Source organism: Epinephelus lanceolatus, chromosome 14 (genome assembly GCF_041903045.1).
Source record: "Epinephelus lanceolatus isolate andai-2023 chromosome 14, ASM4190304v1, whole genome shotgun sequence".
Classification (NCBI taxonomy): Eukaryota; Metazoa; Chordata; class Actinopteri; order Perciformes; family Serranidae; genus Epinephelus; species Epinephelus lanceolatus.
The window spans coordinates 9,791,273-9,812,810 of NC_135747.1; the positions used below are offsets into that span (position 1 = coordinate 9,791,273).

Sequence of the window (21,538 nt, forward strand, 5' to 3'; positions counted from 1 at the left end):
ATTGCTTCTTTTGTCCAACCCATGGCCCAAAATTGTTGCATAAAGAAAGTAAAGCAGCAACTTAGAATCTAAAAGCTTGATTAAGTGAATGCTTGGCATTTCTGTCAATTATCAAAAAAAGTTGCAAATTAATTCAATGATGATTGACTCAAAACTTAATAGACAGGGATGTACCGATCTTACATGCTGGATTGGGATCAGTCCTGATAGTGACTTTCTTAAGAGGATCAGGTTTTGGCAGCAACATGACCAAACACAGTGTCTTTGGATTTTAAAATTCAGTGTGTCTGCTATCGGTTACTGTTCATTTATTCAGTGATATTGGGCTGCCAACTGTGTCTTCGGTGCCAGTGTTACCTTATATAAAAATTATACCAATGCGTTCCACCTAAGGTGGTATAAGGAAGGTTCAGCACTTGGTATCATCAGATATCATCCAGTATATTTATCATCACCAGGAGAGAATAAGTTGGATCAATGCATCCCCACCAACACACTACACATCAGGTCTAGTGTGATCAGTCTCTGGCCCATGCATCAAAAGAATTCCAACTACATTTGAAGTCAATATACAAAAGTTTTAGATTCATTTATAGAGCTACAGCAGAATGACTGTAGTACATATTAACAATAAGAGATAGAGAGAAAGCACAGCTGGTACTGGTGTATTGATACTGAGAAAAATGACTATTACAACTGTTTCAAATATTCAGAATCTGTATCAATAAATCAGTATTTTTAACAACACCAATTGTATTGCACATTTTATTGAAATAGAATTGAAACTACTGTCCAGTAATGTTTTATACATTTTTTTTTCAACCACCACTACCTTTTTGGATAGCTATGTGGGTCCTTTAAAATGATTTATGCTGAAGAAAGTGGCACAAAAGTGTGATTTCCAGCTCATACATCAAAGCACTGGGTGTAAAATATACCTTTTAGAGTGCCTTGAACCACAGCTATATTAAATGTATTTTTCCTTCTTGTGCATCTTAATACTCTTCCAGAATGACACATCATGTGGACAGAAAAGAATATCCATTAGCGCTAGAAAGGAGCCTCTATTTAATGGAACAATACCAGTCTCATCCAAGAAAGAGCAGGACAAAAGAAACAGGACACGTGGATGGAAAACAGGGACTAACATGCATAGACCCAATGCTCCCTCAGCTGTCTCTTTTGCAAAAGCCCATGATTAATTGAGATGTAAAATAAATGCTGAGGGGATTAATTCAATCACGGGTATGGTGAGAACGAAGACTTTGACATTTGTAGGAGTCAACACCTTGGCCCAGAGAGACAAAAATGTCAATTATGTCCGTCAGTGGTGTGGTTTTGGCCCTTAAGAAGGATTTTCTTTTGACATAGACATGATGACCATAAAAAACATTGAGCCAGTAATAAGCAGCCATGTAATCTCCCTGCTCAAATTTGATTCCAGAGGTAACAGCTGCAATAGTCATAGTGGATGAAAAGCTGTTTGATGTTTCCAACCGAGGATGAGGCTTTCCAGCAGTCTGACGACAAACAGCTCTAGGTGGAAAGATGAACTTGTAATAGAGTTTTTTGGTGACAGTGAGGAATGGGGAGCACGGGCTGATTGTAATGATGTTATCCGTCAATGTGTGATCTTGCTCTGATAGATGAAGCATCTGCTGAACCTTCTGAAGGCAGGCAGTGAGTAGTAAACATGAGTGCTGTCAACATTACAGTAGCTAAATGCAAATCTAACTATCTAATGTGCCGAGATTTAGTCATTTCACAGATGTCATTTCTTAGACGGCATCAATCAGTATTATTGTAATCAGAATCACTACATTTTGTAAGATCAAAGTGTCTCACAGACATACTGACAGACAAGACCACACACAGATAGAGGCTGTGGTCAGTGTGATACATATAAACAAGCCAACTACACCCATTCGTCTACATTCAGCACACTGCCCAAGGCACCTTTGTTCATAGATGATGCAACCTTCCATGTCAACAGCAACAACTGTACAATGCCTTGTTTACCTCGCAAACCAAACATCCTGCAAAGTCATAACAGAGCAAGTCACATTTGTCTCATAGAAACACACAAGTCTCCTAGATGCATGTGAGCTACATGGAATTTCCCGCAGCATTTCACAAAGGAGGTGGTGTCCCTTGCCTGAAAAAAAGGGCACCTCTAAAAGTGTCCAAAAAAATTAACTTTCAATATTAGTAGGGCTTATACCAGATTGCAACCTCCAGGGCTGAAAAATGAAACCAAAACTGAAGGTGTTGAAAACTGCAGTTCTTCTAACGGCCACTTGAGGCTGGCTTCAAAAGCAAGTCAATCCTCATAGACCTGCACGCTAAAATGTCCAAGTTCACAGCAGTAATTAACATGTTTGGGTCTCTATAGTAGGGTTGGGCAACATATTGACAAAGAGCCTACTTGATGTGTCATAGCTTGTTTCACATGTGATGCATAAAATGACTGTATTGTGAAGATCAAGTATAAATTGTCACATCATTTTGTTCAAACCACCAGCATGTGGCGTTAGCGTTTCGGTTCTCAGTTGCTCTCTCCTATGGCTCTACCTCTCTCACAGACACAAGTAAAATAAAAAGTCTCAAAAACATAATACATCACATACACTCCCCGACGCATCCAGACCATTTTCTCCTAAACTTTAGTATGAGCAGGCGAGGCATGTCTTTTTTGTGCCTGCAGGGCTCCAGTCTGTGACCATATAGTCACATTTTGTGGCCATTGAGCACCAGTGCCACTTGCAAATACTATTAATATATTAACTGTAGAGTTGTTATTTTGTTTCCTGCTCACTGTGAAAAGAATCATCACGTTTAAAGGTGCCGTTTTAAATCCTTAACATTTTTTGCTAACTGCTAACATCTAACTCATGATCAGAAACTTTAAGTTCACAGCATAACATCAACACTTTTGGCCCAAAATGAGCAGCATGCTTTAGAATAAAAGTACCATTGGTTCCGCTTTATTTCATTATGACAATAATTTAACTTTATCAAAACATTACTTGTTTTATGTTTATTTAGGGCATGTCCACTTTGAGCAACATGCTGTCTGAGAGCATAACCACAGTCTATGGGTCAGATCCACCCCTCCCTCCTCCATAGCTCCACCCTTTTGTCCAAATATGGTCACTTTTAGCTCTAAAAATTCAGGATGACAATGGCCAAAATTCAAAACCCAGGAGTCAAACAGGGGTCCACAAACCAGTGGGTGACTTCACAGTGACTACGTCCATTACTTTTGATAGTCTGTAGCAAACTAACATAATTTGTTATCTATAATATTCAATAATCTATAATGAATATTATAGATAACATAATTTGTTATCTATAATATTCATTATAGATTATTTTGTCCATCCATCTTGCCATTATGACCATTCCGTTACAAACATTCATAAAATGTCCAAAAATAGTCTTTAAACATCTTTAAAATTCTTGATGACAAAGAAAATCAGCAAATTATCCAATTCGATAGGCTGAATGTAGAGAATGTTGGGCAGCACGTCAAAACAGATGCACATTTTTTTCCCAATCTAATAATCAATTACTCGACTACTCCTTTCTGCTCAAATATTTGGCTTATCATTACTTTTATCATTACTTTTATTATTATTATCATTAATATTAAGCTTCAGGAAAACTAAGCACAGGCACTACATTACACAGCAGAGGCAACACGTTCAATGACTGAGGCTACATTTTAAACTGTCATCTAGTAGCTACACTGATGATGAGACGTGTCAGGATATGTATAATTCAGCTCAGCAGGTGATTGATTGTGCTCACCACCTCCACTAACAGATTTCCTGGCAGCAGTCCTGCTACAGGTAACTTACAGTCAGAGTCTGTCCACATGTGTGCTTGTATTAAACGTATGTATTTAACCCTCTCAACCTGTTGCATTTTAAACCCACACTCGTCCATCTCAGGGTCATAATTTGATCAGATCAGAACACACAGATGTCATACATGCAATACTGGAATCACAGTACTTGCTCTGATGTTCACTGAAGATAAAGTCCTTAAATTTGCAAAAAAAAAAAAATCTGATTAGAATCAAAAACGTGATCCTGATGATTTTACATTTATGACTACATCGTAATACAAAATAAAAGTATCACCATGACTTCCCATGTTGCTGTGTGACCAAAATGTAAAGTAATAAAGGCAAATAAAAAGCTCAGTCCATGCCAACCTTAGATTTCCTGATTACATCACCCAAAGCATATCCCTTTCACAAGAACAAACAGAAGGAGTGACAAAAATGCTCTCTAGCTTTGGGTGTTTGTTCACAGTACTAAATTAAAATTCAAAGAGGATACTACTAAAATGGCTCATACCTCGCAATGTCTAAATTGCATGCTATCGCCAACCACCTACATTTTCATATCATTTACAGTGGTGGAAAGTAACTGAGTACATTTGCTCAACCAATTTACTTACGTACAATCTTGAGATACTCGTACTTTACTTGAGTATTTCCATTTTCTGCTGTACTGCTACTTCACAACATTTTGAAAGCCAATATTGTACATTCTACATCACTATATTTTAAGGCTGCACTGAATGTCATTTTTTTTTACATTCAAAGCTTATTGAGGATTAAGCTTTGAATGTCTGTTGTCATGATGTCATCATTCTAAAAGAGAATAAAAAATCCACCAACAAACTCCTCACTTAAAATTAAGTGTTTCGTCAGATTAAATAAGATGGTCTTTTCATATTAAATCAACTTTCTTTAATGACTAAATGTAATTTATGGTTCATAATGCTGTAAGACAGACCACCTATTAATACCAGTGCAAGAGGAAAAGCAAACCGTTTTTTGACCACAGTGAAAATGTTGTTTTTGAAAGGCTAAATGCAGCCAAGTATGGACTGTAGCAGAATATTTTGTTAGAAACCTGCTGTGAGTTTTGGAAACGGTTACATCTTTTTTCAATAAATTTTTAATTTGGGACTTTAAAGCGCTCTGGAGTTTATAGAAATGTTTGGATCACACAAGTCAGAAGCAATCCACTGGAGTCAAATTCAACAAATACTATGATACCAATGCAGCCTTATCTTTTTTCTGCAATTGTGCAGGAATATCATGTTTAAAGAGAATGAATAGACATGCAAAAAAAGCTGTGCAGGATTCAAATGTCAATTAAGAATTTGAAGGTCAACATTATGAATGAAGCTTCAAAGTATTCGGTACAGCCCTAACATTAGGGCTGACCTTCGAACCCATTTATGGACATTCAAAGCTTCGGAGCTCAGAACGGATTTAATTTGAAGCATTTGACGACGGCTACATTATTTACTAGTTACTTTGCAGATTCAGATTAGTAATACATAATATAAATCAACTTATAACCATGGAAAACAGTCTCAGACAGTCTGTAGCCATAAAGTAGTAGGGCCGGTTGCTTCATGCTTCATGCTGTCATCTCTCACACATCTCTTCTTGCATTGTTGTTCTCTCTAACAGACTGTCTACGCCGGCTCGACAATCAATTTGATCGGCTCACTTGAATGAAGCTCCCCTGAACACTGACATACTCTATCCATTCATATGCAGACATTTTACAATGTGTGGAAAAGTTTTGGACATGAGGCAAAAAAACAAAATCATTTCAAATTGAGGCTTCCTCATTTTCATAGAAAATATCTGCTATTACACATACAGTGCCAATGATGACACTGACGGCTTAAAATGGCAGCAAATGAGATGCCTACCTAAGACATGTAGTGACTGTGCCAAAAGCCTGTAAGAAAAACATCTGAGAATTCAAAGGGTTAACAGTAATTCTAATCCTGGGGGACCTGAAATCAACTGAGAACATCTCATTTTCTATCTGCCTGTACAACTGTTATTTCATTTTACAGTAATGTCTCCCAGGAAACCTAAATCTGTATTGTTGGTGTTTATCATATTCTAAAACAGCAGTGAGTTACAGGCGTTTTGCAGGGGATCTTTACAGAATATTGCCAGCAATTACTAATTTTAGGATTTGGGGCACTGTTCAGCTCTACAATAACTGAGGCAGTACATTTCATTTGAAATGCACCAGGATTTACAGCATTTTAACACAAATGACAGCAGACTTGTTTACAAAAGACAACATCACACTGCCGGCATATGCTGATCTGTGCTGAGCACAAAACTCATCCAACACAGTAAAACACAAGGTGGCGGCCAAGGCTGTTGCAGCTGAGTAAGACTTTATCATTTAATTTACATGACCTTTATTTAACTCTGCTTGAAATCAGATCTCCGTGACCACCTTGCTCCACTCTTGGCAGAGTACTAGGAACATGAAAAAACTCTGTCCTGAACTGCAATTTGTATAGAAGCCTCAAGGCTAATACATGCTGATTCTCACAGCATACATTGTGAGCCAGTTGGAGAGCCGCTATTCAATTACTCCTACCAGTGGCTGCAAAACACCAAGAGCTTGTTCAGTGGATGTTACACCATCAACCTGTTAAAAGGCACACCAGAGACTGAACATTTGTGAAACAATGGTTATTGCTGACTTCAACAAGTCTCCCGACAAACCTCTATTTCACAACCACAGAAAATGGTGACTCCTCAGCCATGAAATGAGAACTGTGGAACAGAAACCAGAAGTACTACTTACACAGTCAGATGCTTATCCATCATCAAAGTAATGGGTGTATCCATTACTTCAGTTATTAATATCTCCCAAACACATAATGGTGGAGATGAAAGGTAAATGCCATTTAATAGATCCTGGATCATTTTGAAGGTTGCACTCAGCATCCAAAGTCTTTGCCCACGTTACACACACACACTATGCATCACCCATATGGAGGTTATACACACTCACAACAAATTAAGCAAAACTCAGAGCTTTAGAGGAGATTTTATGTTGTGTCTCTGCCTAAGAATAGATGTGTTTGAGGTGCAGCAACTTAACCTGAGTCGTGCTTTCTCGTTTATTTTTAGATACGGTGTAAGATTGAAGACATTTCTTATAGTGTCCCAACATGTACCTCCATCATTAACTACAATGACACAACCTCTAACGTCACCGCAGAGACAAATGACGGCACCAGTTTTTGCCCCAAAAAGCGAACTCTCAACAACAGGGTCAAAATTAAGAGATGACACGCGGATATTAACCGTGTTTTCACTTCAAAGTGACAACTAGCATTAGATTTTCGACGGAGAAAAAGAGGCAAACTCGACGTTAGCTCGGAGTCCACCTTGCACGGACTTGCGCAACAAAGTTTCCCGTTAGGTCAGGATCTATTTAATACGGAAACACAAGTGCAGCATATGTTAGTGACCAAACCCAACATGGAAACATATGCTGAATAGTCCACAGAAACAATGTCAACTTCGAGTTTTGGTGGCAGACAACATATCGCTGGGGCGACTGTGAGCACCAGTACACAAAAGCTTGTTCCCAGCAGTGGGGAAACTCGACAGCTAACTCCACACAGCAGTGGGGGGATCTCAGCTCTCACACACAGGGAGGGAAAAGAAGGAGACCGCCTTTACTTACACTGGAGCGAGAAGAAGTCCGAACAGTCCCGAAGAAAAAAAAAAGCCCACGGTCCTCGGCGCTCCACAGTCAGAGCTCCACATCCAGCAGTCTCAGTCCCTCTCCTCCTCCTCCTCCTCCTCAGCTCCTCTACAGCTGCTGGATAAGTTTGCTGACGTCAACAAGCACTCAGTCTCAACCGGCAGAGCTCTTTGGTCGCAACTTGAATAATACATGGAAAAGGAGGGGAAAGACGCGACCGGAAAGAATCGGAGAGGCAGGCAGCACATTAGAGGCTACCCTTTCACGACAATGGCTATATTCACCCCAAAAAAAGAAACTGTTCCTTAGCTGTGAAAAGGTTAATAAAGTGGACGCAATGCCTGAATTTGCACTGACATTTCCAAACACATCAAGTGGATCTCAGTGAACTGCTACACTCTTGCCTTGCTGAAGAAAGTTCTGCCTGTAAAGAGACACATGTGTGCTTAGGGATTCTGCATCAGCATTTTGGTATCAAAATATCAAACTAGAAATACAGTATGCCTAATCAGTCGAGTTGCAGTTTACATCCATGTCTGTCGAGACCCATATAGTGCAGCCTTAAGTATTTTCTAAAAGGTAAGTGTATTTTTTGGTTGATGCATCACACAGACTTTTAAACCAGCAGCACATTAGTCCTATACAATCAGCACAATTTCAATGTGGGTACCAGGCACCCAAGATTAGTGTCACCCATTAAGTATCCAAACAAATGAAAAATTGGTCACAATCTCCTCTTCTGTTCCCGAGTAATAATGGTCAGAAAAGTGTTTTTGCAGAATATTATGATGTCACAGTGAACTTGACCTTTGATCTTTTGGATATAAAATGTAATCACTTCATCATTTTATCCCATTACACACTTGTGTGACATATGGTCATAATAAGCACATAAATTTGTGCATTATTGTCAAAAATGTGATTTTTGAGGTCACAGTGACCTTGACCTTTGACAACCAAAATCTGAACAGTTCATTCTTGAGTCCAAGTGGACATTTGTGCTAAATTAAAAGAAATTCCCTCAAGGCATTCGTAAGATATCCTGTCCTGAGAACAGGACAAACAGATGGATGGACATACTGCAAACAGAATGCCTTCCGGCCATGGCTGTAGCTGTCACAGAGGCATAACATTGGGCACCTCTGTTTGCCAAAAGTTAAGAAGGTGGAACAAACAGCCAGCAAAGTTATGCAGCTAAACCAAAGTAGTTTAAATATAACATTAAATCTTAAGTTTATCAGGACTATATCACAGCAGTTGAGCCAACGTGTTGCTGACGTGTCGTTTATCAGCTGGCCAGCCCAACTGACCTATCAGAATCTGCTGGGCCGGCCACACCCCCCACCGTTGGATGGTCTCTGGTGGAGGGAATCCCAGGTGTGCAAGAGCGTGTATGCCCCCTTGTCCCGTTTGATGGTGCCGCTCGCCCGCTTCCTGATGTTGAATCGAAATCAGGAAGCGGGAGAACAGCCAGCTGATAAATGACACGTCAGCAACACGTCGGATGACACTTCTGAGGAAGACTGGAGTCACAGTCAAAACTGTCAAGTAGGTAAAAGAAACATCTCCTATACTTTTTGTCTGAAAATATTGAATAATTTTAAAAAGAAGACAAAATGAACCTAATCAATCCATCAGTTGAGTTTAATTCAATAAGTAGGCTAGGTTCAGAATGTTAAGATATGTAGAGTGCAAGGGGCTGAGAATATTGCTTAATTTATACTATTTTGTTTTTTAAAATAAAAGACAGAAAGTGAGTTAAATAAACAATCTATATATAATATGATAATACCTTTTAAAGATGTTATTTTTTCATGTTTCCAAAATGCATTTAAAGTTTTTAGAGAGAACAAACTTAATATTCAACAAGCTTGACAAGGTTGAGCAACTACTAAATCCAACTTTATAATTTAGGAGATGAAGCATTAAAGACCTCTCGCCCTCTTAAGCAGTAAAAGCTTAGGCCCATTGCAATGTGACACAAAGATTTCTTATCATAGAGAATGCCCAAATCGTTGTAAATGGCTTGTGAATAATTGTTGCTTCAAAATTAATAATTGCGTTAAAAGCATTGTGCAACATTTCCAATATTTTGGTCCAGTAGTTAAGCCATTGGGGACATGACCTAAGCATGTGTGTTGGCAGGGGAGCCCTTGCATCTGATTCAAGCATTATCATGATTAGAGAACATTTTTTGCTGATCTGTCATTGGTGGAATACATTTCAAATTAGATTTGCATTGGATTAAGCATTGCATGCTGATAGAAGAGTGAACCAAGTGGAGCATATGTTCCCATCTTTTTATTTCCTCTTTCTGTGCCAAGTTCCTCTTTCCAAACAAAACTTGTATGAGAGTGCCCAGAGAAAAATATATTGCCTATAATGGAAGCAATATGTCAGTTATGGTTCAAGCTGTCAAAGGAAAGACATCTGTATATGTGGCAGACAGCAGTACAGGTTGCTTTTTCGCGGCTCAAAAGTCCCCTGGCCTTGTGCGGCTTAGCCTATTGATTCATTTTCTAGAAAGGTACAGAAAGTGCATGTTTCAGTGTCATATCGTCTTAAAGGAATGAGACACATTGTCTGTAACTGTGCACTTTTGACATGTATTACTGTTCACCGCTTAAAGTAAGAAAGCTGTTGCACACTGGGTATGTATTTGGTCTACAAAGATAAGGAAAAAGTTCAAAAAAAAAAAAGGCACAACTTTTACCTAACTTTAGTGGAGAGCAAGTGGCATGAAAAAAGCATCAGCTCTGGAAGATATTATGCTGGCTTGTAAATTAGACAACACTCACAATAAGCTGCCTTAATTTTTTTATTGTCTCAGCTCATTAAGCCCCTCATTCTGCCCACCTGCTTTCTCTGATCATGCACTGTAAAATAAATACTACTTGTTAAAATCACAGTCATTCTCAGGCTGCAGGACTGATCGGATCGTTATTTTATGATGCCATCTTTCAAAATAAATTCACAGGTGACTGACAACAGCTGTGTCTTTTTTAATTCATTGCCACTCATTCTCTGACTGTGACTGGCGAAGTTATCAATGTTGTTCTGCTCCCCAAGCATGCTAAAACAGCATCTTGCCCACCCAGAAAATCTGTTTTTGGGAAATGTGGACCAATATGGAGAGGAAAAAAAAAGATAAAGGTAGCCAGCTTAATGGAAATGGGCTGAGTTTTGAAAACTGTAACTGTCAACATGCGATATTAATAAAAGTTGAGCAACTGTAATATCAGTATCAGTAAATCTATTAGTCTCTTGCAGCTTTATAATGGTGATTTAGTGCTGTGTATTTTTATCTATGCTGTTAAGATTTATGATGCAAACTTCACAGATGTGTGGACACATTTTTGGAGATTTCAAGTGCCATACGGGGTAGGCCTACTGTTGCAGTACCTCATTTGGCACTTGGGTATGCAGTTGTCACTTAATCTCTGTGCTTGGTTACTTTTATAATATTTTTTTACAATTAAATTGTTGTAAATCACAATGTCATAACTGAAGTATGGGGCTTCTCTAAATGTCCACCAAACATCACTGAAATGGCTCAAAGAGGCCCTGCCTTGAGTTATTAAAATTATTAAATGTATCTTACCATAAAACTTTTACTAGCTTGCTGTGGCTAAAATTTTTGACAAATAAACACCTGGTCTGGTTGCCAGGCAGGTCTTTTAATTTTTTATAGAAGTTCTTCCGATGTATAAAACTTGGTTGTTGGCTACCTCAAATTATGTGTCCATTCCTCGATAACCCTTCAAGTTAGTCACATTCCTTTAGTCCATAAGGGTCCTCAGATCAAATCCCATATAGACGCCTGTCCCAAATTTAGGCCTGTTGAGTCCAGTGATTTAAGCAAATAATAGCCCGGGCTATTAATTGAAGTTTTATGGTATTTTAAAATCTGCTGGTGGCATATCGATAATGGCATATGGAACTGAAACCACACTGATTATTATTTACCTCATCCATTCGTTCATTCATTCATTCATTTTATGTAACCAGTTATCCTGTTAGGGGGCGCAGGGGGGCTGGAGCCTATCCCAGCTGACAATGGGCGAGAGGCAGGGTACACCCTGGACAGGTCACCAGACTATTACGGGGCTGACACATAGGGACAGACAACCATTCACACTCATATTCACACCTATGGCCAGTTTAGAGTCACCAATTAACCTAACTTGCATGTCTTTGGATTGTGGGAGGTAGCCGGAGTACCTGGAGAACACCCATACTGACACCGGAGAACATGCAAACTCTATGCAGAAGAGCTCCCACACTATGGGGTTCAAACCACCCCCCACCCCTGGGGGAGCAGCACAGTGGTGCAGTGGTTAGCATTGTCACCTCACAGCAAGAGGGTTATTTACTGCAGTTGTACCTAAATGAAAATGTAATACATTTACTCATGCTTTTGCACAAGAAAAAAGTCTGAGCCAGGAAAGCCTGCATATGGTTCTCAACATGGAGGTGGCTTAAGCGTGGCTAGTAGCCAACGGTGCTAACAGCACAAACACTGCTAACAATTCCAACAGTGCTGACAGAGCTAACATTGTTAAGCTGGAGTGAAACCTGAAGGTGGGGGTTATGCTTATAACTGCCATATGAGTGCAATGCAGAGCAGTGGCAATTTGCTAGCCAGTTGGACCGTCTACCACAACAGTGAACAGAGAAGCTTGGATTACGACACACACAGAGGTAGCATGACAACATTCTCTGCCCAGGATTCCACCATATCTTTACATAGCAAATAGTTCTTTGTTGCTATATTAATGTTCTGAATGTTATACAGAACCTTCAATTTTTCTCATATCGCTTTAAGATATATACATATGTGCCTATATTTAAACAAATACAGTTTAATTACTTGATAAATATCAGAATAATAGGTAGAATACTTAATAATGATTCCAGGCCTAGAGGAAAGCAAAAACAACTTCCTACAATGATCAGTGACACATCACATTGCAGTGAAATATAATTCCATGTCTTAAGGATTCAAAAGAGAATAACTCTCAAAACAAATTCCAAATAGGTCAGTGGCTTTATCCATCATGACAGAGAGACTGGCTTGCCACTTCCAAATGTAGGCTCTTGTTTAAAGCATTAACAAGAAAATTAAGTTTACTTCATGGAAGCCCAAGACTGGCTTAGATATTTCACAGAGGATTATAGAGCCTGATCTCAAAGGAGCTGGCAGACAGTCAGCTTCAAATGACTTTCCCTCGTCTACAGTTTGCTAAAAATGTATCAATATCACAGGAGAATCACCCCAGGTGCTGTCACAGTATTTACAGTCTCTCCCTCTCTGACCAACTTCAGAGACTCTTTTGATGACATTGCAGATACAGTATGTGCCTTGGCTTCCAGATTTTAGGTTAGAGCTGACACCATTTCCGACAATGATGGATTAAACTGTCCATGATGATAAATAATATGAATATCTGGATTATATTTAATAGATAATCTTCCTTCTTTAATTAGCATTCCTATCTTGTATATTTTTCCCTGGTAAATCTATGGGCCTTCCTTTAGCTGCACAGTCTGGACTTAATCCCCAAAGATAACACAAACCAATCTCCTAGCATTTATATGCTGATTTGTTTTGTCAAATGTGTTTTCCTGCAGACTTAATTGCTGTCTGGATGCTGTCTGGATTACAGTCAGTGGCAACATTTCTCCAGTGGAGCTGAGCAACAGAAGAGTTAATTCTGGTGATATTTTATATTTTTCTTATTGTCAACAAATCCCATGAAATGACCAAAACCACCAAAAATTACTAACAAAACCAAAGTCTATGAATTTATTGTTCTGTGCCAAAGACTATTAAAAACATATCAGTCAGACAAATTGTTGCACTGGGTGACATGTTCTTTCGTTACCATGAACCTGGCCACTGTAGTTTATTTTGATTTAGTCACACATATCCTGCTGCTGTAAATGCTCATTAGAGAGTACACAGAATGTGTACTAATCCAACACTGGTAGTATCTATCTCTATTTGAGCGGTGCCCAGCTGTTTTAAGGGCATTATGTAAAAGTGACATAATATACTTGATCTGTTTCTAAAGATTTACTACCAGTAGTTCCTGCTGGCCTCCCACTGGCTCACAATGGCAAAAATAATTGGAGGCTGATATTAATGTATTGAAGAGGCAATATAGCACTTTTAAAGATAGTTTAGAGGTAACAGTATCTTGCCAAACTAGACAATCTGAGGCATCCATTAGTACCAATCATGTTGGCATAGCTTGTCGGGAAGGGGGCTAATTAACAGTCCAATGTTAGGCAAAATTTGGGTGAGGGAACAACTTGGCAAGGCAATTTTTAAAGGGGTCCCTTGAACTTTCGTCTCAAGATATCTGAATGAGTCATCCCAAAACACGAGAAGGCTTGTTCCCAGAAAATGTTTTGTTCCTAACAATCAATGTACTCCTTCAAATAAAGCTGTTTATTCGGAGGACAAGGACACCCAACTATTAAAAAGATTTTTATTATTTATTTTTTTTTATTTGAAAGAAAATAAATTGCCCAACATGTATGGATACATAATACATTAAAACAGGAGGAACTCTAACCACCATGTAGTGTATGCCCATCAGAAATGCCCATTAGTAATATAGTGCTGAAAATAGTGGTAGTCATAGTTAAATGAGAAATCAAAGTACACCGGTATGCTGTTCCTTAACTCTCCATATTAACATAGTTTTCAACTAGCCTATATATTTATAGCCTTCGACTGCACATTAGAATTATTGAAATTCAGTTATGGCTTTTGGTTTTGGTGCCACCCCAGGATTTTCAGTGGCCCCATCTGGCCACAACTATAAAAAAAAATGGTGGTGCCACTGTTTACATCTTTAGAAGGAACCTTAAGAATCAGGCCCATTTAGGGTGATATAGCTACTGTCAGAATTGTAATATTCCTAACTGTATTTTCATTGGTGTATAATCACCTGAAAATAAGAATCCTTGTATTTTGGTTACCTTATAATGAGCAATTTATATCTACAAACTGAGCAGGTCCTCTTCCACAGATTCCACCATGTCGTTCCACAGCAGCCCAGAATGGACAAGCCAAACACTGGTTCTAGATAGGGCCATTCGAATTTTTGTGTTTTCACATTGGCCACTGTGGATTTCTGCTCTTGGCACCAGGCTGGCAAGTTTCAGGTGGTTGCAGTCTGCAACCCTTTCTGCTGCAGGTCACTAAATCCTACACACTACACCTTTGAGATTAGGTAAGGGACAAACTTTCGGTCAAATGTTATCAAAATAAATATAATAATAATGATGACTTAAACTTGAAACTTTATTTGTACACTACCTTTCATACAAGAAATGCAGCACAAAGTGCTTTACAACAAAGGCAGTATAAGCAGTGAGTGCTTCACATGAAAATAGACATAATGGACATAGCAGCTCAGACTGGCCTGATGTGCTCTTTCCTCTTGGTTCTGGTTAATAGCCAAGAAGTCTCTCAGTGGTTATTTTTGGGAGGCTAGTAAAAAGTGCGTTACAGTAGTCAGGTCAGCTTGAAATAAAGCCGTGAATCCATTTCTCAGCATCATTTTCATTTAGAAATGGTCATACCATAGCTATGTTTCTGAGGTGGAAAAATTATGATTTCGTCACCTTGTTAATGTGCGGCTTGAAGCTTACATCTGATTCAAGGATAACACCAAGACTTGTAACCTCAGATTAAATTGAGGGAATTAAATTCCCCAGATTATTAAGCAGCATTTCTCTTTTTGTTTTAGGGCCGACAAGCAGGATTTCAGTTTTGTCTTCATTTAGCATTAAGAAATGATTACTCATCCATTTATTTATTGCCAAAAGACAGGTAGTAATGGAGTTTAAGGCTGCAGCATCATTTGGTTCAGCAGAGATGTGCAGTTGTGTGTGATCTGCATAACTATGGAAACAGACATTGTGTTCCCCAATGATGTCACCAAGTGGCAGTATGTACAATGAGAATAATAATGGACCAAGATAGCTCCCTTGTGCAACCCCAAAACAGAGGTCAATTTTCTTAGACACGTGATCTTCTGCTTTTTCAAGACAATTAAATAAGATATCGTGGTCAATTGTATCAAATGCTGCACTTAGGTCAAAGAGGACAAGAATTGAGACCTTTCTTTGATCAGAATTTATTCCGAGGTAGCTGATTATTTTAGTAAGAGCAGTTTCAGTGCACTGGTGTTTTCTAAAGCCTGGCTGAAATTCCTCCAGGATACAGTTCTCTTTAAGGAAAGAAATTATTTGCACTGAAACTATTTTTTCAAGTATCTTATAAATGGAAGGTTGTCTATCGGCCTATAGCTGGTCAGTGCATTTCCATCTCGGTTGGGTTTCTTTAGTATGGGTTTTACAACAGCTGTTTTAAAGGCATATAGAAGATGCCTGTCAGAAGTATTTAAAATCTTCAGGTTTGGCTTGAAACACTGTTGAACCCCAAACCCCCGCTGAAAAAGGCTGTAGGTACAGGGTCGATTGACTGACTGACAGTCCTGTAAGGCTCCGGTAATGTAATACAGCTGATTTATGCCATGTCTTCAAACCACTGCTGACTTTTCCAGTATTTAACCAAGTTCAAAATCTTTCTCTAACATATAACCAAGCTCTTTGAGCCCCTAAACAGACCTATAAACATGATATGAGCCGATACTATATTGCAAGAGATACTGGTGGGAAAATAATAATAAAAAACATATACATACATTGTCCTTGATTTATTCAGCAAGAATATTTTCAGACTTGGTAGGTATGTTCATTAAAACATTTCATCTTTGCGTTATATGATGTTATGACAAAAGAAAATAATAATAAAACGAGTTCAGGAAACATTACATTTTTCTTTGAATGCATTTAGTGCTGCAAATTAATAAGAACATTTCTGGGAGACTGCATTGGATAACAAGCTTTGTCCTTCTCATGTGCCTTTGATCAGATTAAGAGTATGTTTTTCTTTGAAGATTAGAGGGTAATCACAAAACAGCTACTGAACAACAAGATCTTTTCTGTACAGTATATATTAGTAACTCTTCATTACCATGGTCAAAGAATCTCTATGATTTTGAGACGAAAAGTCAAACCTGCTTTTTACCTCTCACAATATATTCCTGCAACAAATTCCTGAAGCAGGCAAATACCCTACTATATTAGGAATGTAAACTAAAGATCCAGTTTATTTTTAAGTGTTAAAGGCTGGTTGCACTTGTGGCCATGTAATACACTGCTATGGCTAAAAAATACCTCTGCTGCTGATTTTCTCCCCATCAGCTGGCTTTCCTGTTTCACAGTGCATGGAACAGAAAAATATGCCTTTTCAAAGGGCTCCTTGCATTAGACACGCTGTCTCCTCTGAATAATATCAAAGCTTGCTGATTCTAACTGCACTGAACCCTGCTAGTTGATTGTTTTTGACATGTTTTAGTGTATAGTCAGCACCACAGGCAAATATTAGATTCACGCCCATCTCCACCATGCAGATTAATCCTTATATAGAAACAGATATGAAAGTGGATTTTCCAGTTGCGCTGAAAGTCCTGCTTTATGCGACAGCAGCTATTTCATATTGTTATTTGCAATCTCATTCTCAGTCCATAACAGGGGTGTCTTTTCAGAAAATACTCATCATCCACAAGTCTATCCATTTCCATCTGGTGAGATGGGGCTGCACATTAAGAGCAGAGCTAAAGACAGATCTACATATCCACCATCGCTGCACATATGCACGCCATCAGCTACTGCAACTTCAGTAGCAATTTTACAGTTCTAATCTACTATGCAGGTTCTGTTTCTGTCTCCTTGTTGAATGAGCACGCCTTGTTTACTGTTTCTATATATTTATTTTTCAGATCCTTAAACTTATGTGCTTTCTTTGAGAGACACTCTCATGGCTTCAAAGTCATTTTTAAGCCTTTCAAAATGTTTAAGTTCCTTTGTTATAATACAGTGGAAAGGAGGCTTTCAATTCCAAAGACAGAAAAAAAGGAAGTCTCACAAAATAGAAATATGTATTATTAACCCTTTATAGGAAAAAAAATCTCTCTCTATATATATCTTCTTCAGAGGTACACCATGTAAACTCTACATTTTATGCACAGGGTATTTCAACATCAACTGTCCTCTGATCTGCTGCTGCAATAATTGGATTTGAAATCCATGCAGCACAATTGTGAGCTAGGGGTTGTTTTAAAAGCAGAGTGTTATACCCTGTATATCCAATCTCATGAGATGATGAGAGTATTGATGTCATATAAAGCAGCCATTAGGGGGCTATGCTTTGGCAGTCTTTACCCGCTTTGTGTGATGTTATTGGCAAAAAAGTCTCACCATGATTGCATGCATTGTCATGCCTCACTCGCATCAATTACTCCTTCCTCTCTTTTTCCCTCACTAGGTGTTCAGAATCCAGACAGAAGGGTTAGCCTCAGAGCAAATCTGACATTGAAATTAAAGTGAGCCATGGTATCTCTAAATATTCCCAGCATGGTAATTAGTAAAATATGTCTCTAAATATAAATGGATTTCACTGCAAAAAATGTGATCTTGCCAGGATTGGAATTTACATCACGCTGCCTTCTAAACATACTTTTGCTATTTTGGAGCAGGCTGCAGGTTTGGCTTCACCCCGAGTTTTGAATTTGCTGATTAGAGTTATTATTAAAATTAGAGCTGGTAATATTATTCTATATCTATACAGCAAGACACATGCAGAGCTGCAGGCCCAGCCTGGTGGCAAGATCCTAATAGCTTCGCCAGGCGAAGAAATGGCCTCTCATGAATCATTTAAGAGTGGAGAGTTACAACACAGTGGCAGCAGCAAGATATAACAGTGGGGAGATTTGATGGAAGCAAGACACTATAATAGGATAAACAGCATCATTAGACTCTGTGTCCAGCTTCTCAATTTGTGTCACAATCAGTCTCATTGCACAAACTTGTAGCTTTGTGACACAATGCTATCACATGACAAGTTCATCATCATTATCAGCTGTTTTCAGTTCTGTTTTTTTCTAATGGCCGTTAGAGAATTTCAGTAGACCAATAAGACTAAAGAAACATCTGTCAAAAAGACAGCGTGTTGAAGCTGTCTAAGGTGAGGGAAGTGGGAGGTGGAAGTGCTATGGGTGCAGAGCTTACCCTGTCTCATGCAAATTCCTTTTACAAACACCTAATTTCAACAAGTCTTCCAACCCTACAACTAACCATAGTAATCTCTTCCCACCCTTTTAAAGGCTCTAATACACACAGAAGTATTTTCTAAATTATAGCGCACCGCCCAGTAACAGGACATCAACACAAAAACGTGTTACCTCACACAGAAATAAGCTGTGCAGTTTTGACCATGTGCCTGTCACAGTTTGTGCTGTTTAGGTAACCGAACTGCTTGGTTAGGTTTAAGACAAGATCATGGTTTGGGTCAAAATAAATAAATTTGTAATGTAACTTAAGTGCGTAAATTAACTTACGTTACACATGATGTAAGTTTAATCTCATTGTTTCCCACAGGACACAAACAGCAGTCTCCTGGATCAAAGTCCTACAACAGTTTGACCTATCCACCCACCATGATCTGCTCATTACTTGGATTTTGTTGCTTTTTATACTACTTCACGACTTCCTCCTTTGCTCCCCTCAAAATTACTACAACCGCTGGAGGTTTGCCACTTAACAATAAATGCAAATGTGTCTCAATAAGCTACTTGTAAAAATGATCTATGGGGTCATCTTTTGGGGAGAGAACAGTCTCATTAATTTGTGACAGCAAATTGGATTTGGGTTTCTCTTACCTTAGAATGAGCCATTCATATCTACATACGGAGCAGGTCCTCCTTCATGGAGTCCACCATGTTGTTATACAGCAGCCCGAATGGATAAGTCAAACACTTGCTCTAGACAGGGCCATTCAAATTTTCTGCATTTTCACGTTAGCCACCAAAGTTCTCCAAAGCACTTGGCAAATGGGAGAGTTTTCAGTTCTGCAACCTCACCGCTGGATGTCACTAAATCCAACACATGGCATGTTTAATATAGTGAGGAAATGTTTTTAACCAACTTACCTGGTTTTTCATCAAAATGTTGATACTGAGTATATCAGTGACATGCTTACCAAAAACATATTTCATTTGATTTCTCCCTTATGATATCGCAGTTCAATATTGTGTGACTGCTGCATCATTACACATTTCATGATTATAGGGACTCACAGCACTTGGTCAAGGTCAGGGGAAGATTGTGGTCTCATTTAATAAACAAAAGATCTGCAGTGACTCGAGACACTATGGCTTTTATTTGTCAATCTAACGTACAAACTGGATCCGAGTGCAGAAATCATCTAACGAAAGGGTTCACATGTGATTCATGAAACGTTCTTCTCGGCCATCACAGCGTAGGAATGATCGGGAGTTGATAAATGTGGATGCTGAAAACAATCATCATTTACATATTCCACCCCAATATATTTTCAGTTTAGAGGCCTCGTCCCTAGAGTTTATGACACAGAGAGGAGTAATACAGCCATGAAGAGAAACTTTTCTAAGTTAGAAATGGAAATGCTGACGTCCCAGGTCCAATTCACCCAGCTGGTTCTATTTGGCAGCTTGAAAAGTGGAATTAAAGGACGTCAGAAAAAAACAGTATGGAAAGAAAATACTGCAGTGGTTAAGAGAATGGCAGTGGACAGTCAACTCCAGCTAAAGTTGGAATATTTAATTAGTATATCCACGTTAACCTACCCATAGCCTTCATATATTAATAACATTCCCCCATGCAGCAGAACAACATCAGAGAGGTGTGGAAGGGAATGAAGAACATCACAGGCTATTTAAAGAAGAATAGCCAGGTTATGGATGGTGATGTGGACAAGGCCAACAACTTCAACCTGTTCTTTAACAGGTTTGATGGAGGGGGCAGTGTTCATCCTACCCCTGCATCCATCCCCCCTTCCACAGTGTCACCTGTGAGGGTGAGGTGAGGGTGGAGCTCAGGAGACTGCATACAGGGAAAGCTGCGGGCCCAGATGGAGTGTGTTCAAGGCTCCTAAAAGACTGTGCAACCCAGCTAGCAGAGCCCCTTCAGTGGATCTTCAACAGGAGTCTTCACACAGGCAAAGTACCAGTGCAGTGGAAAACATCTTGTCTTGTACCGGTGCCCAAAGTAGGGCACCCGGCCAACCAGTGGCCTTAACATTACACCTTATGAAGACCTTGGAGCGCCTCGTCCTCCGTTTCCGGAAGTCAGAGGTCACTGATGCTGTGGACCCCTCCAGTTTGCCTATCAGGAGCACATGGGAGTGGAAGATGTGGTTCTGCATCAGGCCTACACCTACTTGGAGGAGCCGGTATGTTGTGTGAGAATCCTTTTCCTTGACTTTTCAAGTGTGTTTAATACTATCCAGCCCCCCATACTGAGAGACTGGTTGGAGGGGATGGGAGTAGATCGCTTCCTGACCTCCTGGATAACAGGCTACCTGACAGAGCGGCCTCAGTATGTCAGGCTTGGAAGCTGTGTCTCTGGGATGGTCAGGAGCAGCACTGGTACTCCACAGGGAACTGTTTTAGCACCGTTCCTGTTCACATTCTACACAGCGGACTTAAAGTACAACTCAGAGTCCTGCTACATACAAAAATACTCTGACGATACAGCTATTGTGGCTTGTATCAGGAGCAATCAGGAGCGGGAGTACAGGGACCTTGTGGATGCCTTCAGGGACTGGTGCAGTAACTGCTGTCTCCACCTGAACACAGCTAAAACCAAGGAGATGGTGGTGGATTTCAGAAGAAAGAGGTCACCCCATTAACCAGTCTCCATACAGGGGGAGGACATTGAGGTGGGGGTCCTCTTGGATCATAAGCGGGACTGGTCCTGTAATACTGACACCCTCTAAAACTGAACAGTTACAATATCTTAGATAAATTTCTGGTTTCTGGTTATCGTCAGTTACATTCCACAGAAACTGCTCTCTC

The 21,538-nt window shown here is 39.4% G+C and overlaps 1 protein-coding gene across 5 annotated transcripts in view; it reads right to left on the reverse strand.

The window, feature by feature from the left end:
- Positions 1-7,724, reverse strand: part of gulp1a (GULP PTB domain containing engulfment adaptor 1a) — a 125,210-nt gene extending 117,486 nt beyond the window's left edge. Inside the window, exon 1 of one of the 5 annotated variants that reach the window (XM_078174352.1) lies at positions 7,542-7,724. The gene's annotated coding sequence lies outside the window, so the exon portion shown is untranslated. The remainder of the gene's footprint in view (positions 1-7,541) is intronic. The other 4 variants (XM_033617580.2, XM_033617577.2, XM_078174354.1 and 1 more) reach the window with 4 other exon arrangements.
- Between the last annotated feature and the right edge of the window lie 13,814 nt (positions 7,725-21,538).